The sequence below is a fragment of the Mus musculus genome, chromosome 16 (genome assembly GCF_000001635.26).
Source record: "Mus musculus strain C57BL/6J chromosome 16, GRCm38.p6 C57BL/6J".
Taxonomy (NCBI): domain Eukaryota; kingdom Metazoa; phylum Chordata; class Mammalia; order Rodentia; family Muridae; genus Mus; species Mus musculus.
In genome coordinates, this window is record NC_000082.6 from 4,005,212 (window position 1) to 4,011,745 (window position 6,534).

Here is a 6,534-nt window from a genome sequence, read left to right on the forward strand (position 1 = left end):
ACTGCTCTTCTGAAGGTCCAGAGTTCAAATCCCAGCAACCACATGGTGGCTCACAACCATCTGTAACAAGATCTGACTCCCTCTTCTGGAGTGTCTGAAGACAGCTACAGTGTACTTACATATAATAATAAGTAAATCTTTTAAAATATATATATATGTTTCAATAGATCCTTATCCACAAGACTCTACAACTATCATCAATATCAAATTCTAGAAAACTTTATAGTCTCAAATAGAAACTTCTTGTTCTCATTAGCAGTCAGCCCTAGTCCCTCCCCACACCCCAGCCCCTTGGTAATCTTCTAAGTTTGTGTGTTTATATAAACAGGATCATAAAATTGTTTGGCTTGCATAAGTGAATATTTCATTTTTCCTATGGCTGAGTAATCTGTTGTAGCATACACTACATGTAAGAATGGTATCTGCTCTGGGGTGAAAGGGATGAAGGTTCCTTGCACCCAGAACTCCACAGTGTCCAAAAGGTCTTCTGGCAGATGTATCAGGAACAAATGGGGCTGCGGTGGAGAGAGCGCTTACATCAGAGCATCCTTGTTCAGATATAAGGAAAGAAGGTGTGCTAAGTAAAACATTTAAAAGGCAGAGTGAAAACGTAAGGATGAGGATAAGAGGGAAGAAAGGAAAGACCAAAGGAAGGAGCCAGAGTGTGAGGATAAGGGCCATGTCCTTGTTACTGAATTTTTGTCTGGTTCCTAGGTCTTTAGGCACCATCTGGAATAGTTGTAGCTGTTTGCGAGCCCCAAGAGACCAACCTAATGTAATCACATTAGGGTCTCTTTATTATAAACTCGAGTTTAGGCCTACTCACCACCATCCCTGCTGCTGATGCAGCAGGACAATGGTTTAGTGACGCCCCAAACCTTTGTACTGCCAAAAAACATTCATGAGCCTCAATTGACCAAGGAGCCGATTTCGATGCTACTGCATTGGGGTCTCTTTATTCAAGCTCAAGCTTGGGCTCCTGCCAACCCTGACAAGGCAGGAAGGTGGATCCCTGAGCCTAGTTTTAGGCAAGCATTTATAGAGGCTAGCAGTATCTAGCCCCGTACACATCTGATGGGGGTGGGGTACATTTTGGCCTTTAACATAATTGGCTGTGCTGGGAGCCAAACCATAAACTTTTGTCTTCCTCCTGATTGGTTGTGGTTAGGAAGTGAAGTACCAGGGGCAGGCTTGTAACCTGGGGGTGTAAATTTATTGGGGAATAATCTGGAAACTGGATGCAGGTTTTGTTAGGAGGTAGCCTGGAAGCTGGTGCTAGGTACCGACCCACCTGTTGGTTCACTTGAGTTCAACCTTAGGTCAGGTTCTCTAAGATGGAGTCTGAACCCAAAAGATTTGGTCTCTCACCTTCATTGGGATAGGAAGTGAGAGTAAGTGGGGTGGTGAGTGTCTAGTCTGGCAAGCATCTAATAAAATAACTATTGTAAGCAGACAGGTGGGTGTTCTGAAACAAGACTATGAACAATCATAAATGGTCTGAAAGTAAACATCTGAAACAATCAGACTGACCTTTGATTGGCTGTTGTTAGGAAGTAGTTAAGGAGTAACTCTGGGGTATGGGTCAAGGACAAGTCATGGGGTCCTTTCTGATACTTGGGTGTAACTTGGGTTTAGCTGTAGACCAACTTTTTAGGCTTTTTTTTTTTTTTTTGATGGAGTCTGATCTCAAGATAGAGTAGGTTTGGTCGCTCAGAACCATCTGGATCTATTGGTATGGAAGCAACACTGTTCTTAGAGGAGGGCACAAATCTCATCTTTAGCAGGGGTCAGAGATAATCCTTTCAAGAATGGAATACTACAGCAGCCAAGAAATCAAGTTGGTCCCAAAAGATAACTGTCCTGATCTGAATTTCCAAGAGCTGGTGAAACAGAGGTTATTTGATAAAAAGTCTTGTAAAAGTAACTTTTGTTCTCCTGATGTAAATGTCCTCTTGCAGGCTTCCTGTCTCACTCTGCTGACCTAGACCTGGTCCTGGAAACTTCAACCTCTGTACAATCTTATCTAGGCCTAGAATGTTTTCAGTCTCTCAGATTTACTGCTGAATAAGCTCACCCGTTTTATTCTTTCTGAGATCTGGCTGGCTGGTACAACTCAGCTATTCTGGCTCAAACTCCTCTCCACACTGCCTAATTCAATCCAGCTTCTCTCTGCTTGGTCTCAAACTACTGTGGCAATCTGGCTCCCTCTCATTGTCTGTTATTTTGTCTCCATCTCTCTCTCTCTCTCTCTCTCTCTCTCTCTCTCTCTCTCTCTCTCTCTCTGCCTGCCACCTGTCTCTACACAGCTATCCCAATAAAACTGCCTCCTATCTCTGCACTGCCCCTCAAGTAGCTTTGTTTTCCCCTCCTCTTGAGAGTTGGCCACATCCTATTTTGTCAAATCTTTCTATGATTCATCACTTTGTCTGCCACTCAATTAGACATCCCTCTTTTTTTGGGGAGGGGAGGGAGAGTTCGAGACAGGGTTTCTCTGTCCTGGAACTCACTCTGTAGACGAGGCTGGCCTTGAACTCAGAAATCTGCCTGCTTCTGCCTCCCAAGTGCTGGGATAAAAGGCATGTGCCACTGCAAGGCAGTTCATGTGGGGGAAAGAGGGAGTGGCATGTGGGGGAAAATGGGAAAGACTCCGCATCCTGCCAGAGTTCTGGTGCTCTGGGCAGGCAGACAGGAGAGGACTGCTGCGTATACTTTCCACATGCCCCAAGATGCTGTGTTAAGCCACTGGCCCCAGCTCGGCGGGTGGTGGACAAGGGGCAGTCCTAGGCACCAGGTTCCTAGCCTCTGGCATCCCACGCTGGATACCGCAGCAGAGCTGAGAACAGAATGGGGGGTCCCCTGGGGTTGCACTGAGCCCCAGGGCCAAAGGGAGAAGAGGGCGCAGGATGGCTCCCTTGTGGGCTAGAGTCCTTGGTCAGGTCTGTGGCTGGAGCACAGGATGGCCTTCTGGCAGGAGGTTAGACGCGGCTCATTAGGAGAAAGCCTATCCCATCGTTCAAGCACGGCAAGCCTTGATCAGAGACAGTCTATGATTTTAGAGCTTTATTGTAGAAAGGCAGGGAGAAAGGAGAGAAGGTAGAAAGAGAGAGGCTAGCCATGGCCATGTGGAGAGAGGGGGGAAGGGAGAGAGAAGGAGGGCTAGAAGAAAGGTGAGAGCTTAAAGAGAGTGAGGAAGGGCCAAACAGCCCCTCTTATAGTGGGCTGGGCTATCTTGCTGTTGCCAAGGTAACTGTGGGGAGGAGCATACCTGGCTATAGTCAGGTAACTGTGGGGGTGGAGTCTAGCCAGAATGTCAGAAGCTTGGGACATTGTCTGCATGACTGATAGTCACAGAATTATGGAGTCGGAGGCTCTGTGGTTTCAGGCATCTGATTGTGGGAACATGGCTCGCTTTTCCATCCCTTGTAGAGTTCTCTACTGGGTCACCAGAACAAGCCCCATTCAACCAAAATAGGCTGCCTATCACAGTCCCACATGCCACCACTGCCTGGCTTAGACATCACTTTAAAACACTGTGCTTCCTTCTACCAACTAACTTTACCTTCATTGTTTGGGATGAAAGGGCTGAGCCACAACACAACTAGTAACAGGGATTTTTGTTTGTTTGTTTGGTTTGTTTTGTTTTTTCCAGTAAATAACACAATCTCAGGATTCACTCAAGTGGAAGTTTCTGGTTGTGTCACGTGATGCAGACTCATGTGATGTCTTACTGAGGCGAGACCCGTGAGAGGACATGTGATGTTTGAAGGGAGTATAAATAGGACTCAACAGACAGTGATGGGGGTGCTTGCATATCTAGCCTTTCAATGCTTGGTTGGTCCCAAATCTTCACTGATCTTCACTTCATTGAGAAAGGCACAGCAGAGAACTCAAGGCATTCCGGCTGGACCTGGTGGCTCCCACTGAAAGAACCTAGTGGGGAAACCCCCTCTCAATTCCCAATTCGGCACGCACCCAAGAATCATGAACAGACGACCATCTTGATGTAAAAGCATGAGGTAGTTTAATGACGGAGCTCCAGGCCAACACACATCTCCGCAGGAGACAGAGGTGTCGATCACATGGTGGAGCCATAATGGCGGAGCTCCAGGTCGAAACGTATCTCACACAGGAGACAGTGGTTTTGACCACAAGGCTTGGAAGCTAGTGGTTTTTATAGAAAAGGGGCTGGGGCTGGGGGGAGGAATTGGCGTGGTTTCACATGATTGGTCCATTTAAACATCAGCAGCCTGTTAACATTTAACTTAGATCAGAAGGGTGGGAGATAGGGAGGCGCCAGGCCAGTCATTATCTTTATCTCTCTTTATCTTTATGGCCAAGCAGCCTCAGGACTGTCTTAACTACGGTCCTGCCCAGGCATGTCCTAGCCTGTTCTGCTATGTTCTCAGCCCCAGGTTTCAAAGCTCACAAACAACTCTTTGGGCTATTTGACATAAATTACATGAATCACAGATCTCAAGTTTTTATTTTCTTTCACCACCAACTCCTGCCAATTCAGCAGAGGTCTGGTGGTTTCTGCTGGATTGTGCCACAGCTGCTGGTTTCTGTTTGGTATCCTGAACTACTGAACTGGACTGCTGGTGTCCTGACAATGGAGATTGGAGTCACACCAAAGAATTACTTCTAAACAGGTCCACATTGTTGGAATTCAGGAATCACCTCACAAACCACATGGACACAGATCTCAGTCAGACAGGGATAAGCTGTTGAGCCCACACCCCAGGACTGGTCAACCAGGGACATAGTCCAGACTCAGGATCTGAACCATGACCCTGAGTTAAGATCCTATGGGGGTTTCAAGCCCAAAACATCTGTGAATTCCATGGACATCTGTATCAGTTTACTTCACAATTAGGATTTAGGGATAGGGGACTTCCTTAGGAATAGGTCTTTGTTGTATACTTATCCTGCTTCCATTAGTTGGGGTATTCGGCTGTGGCAGGGGACTTGCCTTGTCTAATAATATTCATGTCCTAACTTGTCAACCAGGATGGGCTTTGTCTAACATTCATGTCTTTACTTGCCAACCAGGATGTCTTTTTCTGCCAAGTAGGATGTCAGTTCCTAAGGAGGTCTTGGGAACTTAAACTCTACTAGACCACTACTCGAAATGGAAGTCTTATTCCAAATAGTTTCTTATATTGGTGCAGGTGCTCTCTTATGTTGGGGTCCATCCCAGGGGCAGCTTATATCATAAAAGCTCATATGCAGGTGCAGGAAGTGCTGCTGGGTGGTTGGTTTAGGTCCAAGCTTATTGTGGGTAACTATACAAAGCAGGTCTACTGACTTCTATCATTATTGGTTTCCAGGGGCACAGAACATGAAAGAATATGGAATCAGTCTTGGCATTAGAAAGTTTCCCCGTTTCCAATTTAAAAAAAAAGGAAGCAAAAAGAAAGAAAGAAAGAAAGAAAGAAAGAAAGAAAGAAAGAAAGAAAGAAAAAGAAAAGAACGAAAGAAGTTTCTTAGTAACAGCAGACATGTAGGAAAAGTTTGTTATAATGGCAGGCTATTCAGGTAAGTTACTTAGGCCTTAACATTTTATTTAGGCATTAATTTACCTAGGTCCCAACACACATCCACTTGTCCTGTTTACCATTTTTTCTCACCTACCTTTGGACGGTGGGCTAGAATGGAGGTCAAAGTGTTTAAGAACCCTTATTAAAGTAGGTTTTGAAAAATCTAAGTCCACAATTCACAATGTGGTCAAATACTCTGCAATCAAGCCCTCAGTCTAGCAATTTCAGCTGTGAGTCCTGAGAAATGGTCCAGTGGCAAGATGAGGGATACTTGGGTGGCTCATTAGTCCCCTTTTCAGAGGTTACCAAGCTGCTTTAGAGGTCTGGGGGCTCAGTTCTATCTTAACTTTTATGTTTGTTTGTTTGTTTGTTTGTTTGTTTGTTTTTTCAAGACAGGGTTTCTCTGTATAGCCCTGACTGTCCTGGAACTCACTTTGTAGACCAGGCTGGCCTTGAACTCAGAAATCTGCCTGCCTCTGCCTCCCACCACCATGCCCAGCTCCTATCTTAACTTTTAATCAGCTCTAAAGCTGATTAAAAGGGGTGGTGTAAATTTAGCTGTAGTGGCACACACCTTTAATTTAGCAGGTGGATCTCTGAGTTCAAGGCCAGCCTGGTCTACAGAGTGAGTTTCAGGACAGCCAGGGTTACCCTGTCTCGAAAAACCAAATGGGTGTGTAGAAGAAATCTTTACTGTGTAGTGACTTTCTGTGTACACTGCTTGCTGGTTAGTGTCCACTGAGGTGACTTCACAGTTGTACAGATGGCCCACAGTTCTTTGAGACCTCATTGACCTTGGAGAGCAAGGGGAAATCTCCCCTTTAGTCCTTCTGACAGTGTGATAACCGCCTCCAAGCATGGTTAAGAAGCAGAGGACCGGCTGCACTCATCTGGACTTTAACTACGGTATGATATTTAATAGCCAAATATTTCTAAATAAATTTTCATTTGACATACATTTTTGCCAGTTTTTGTAATTGTTGATCTAAAACCATAT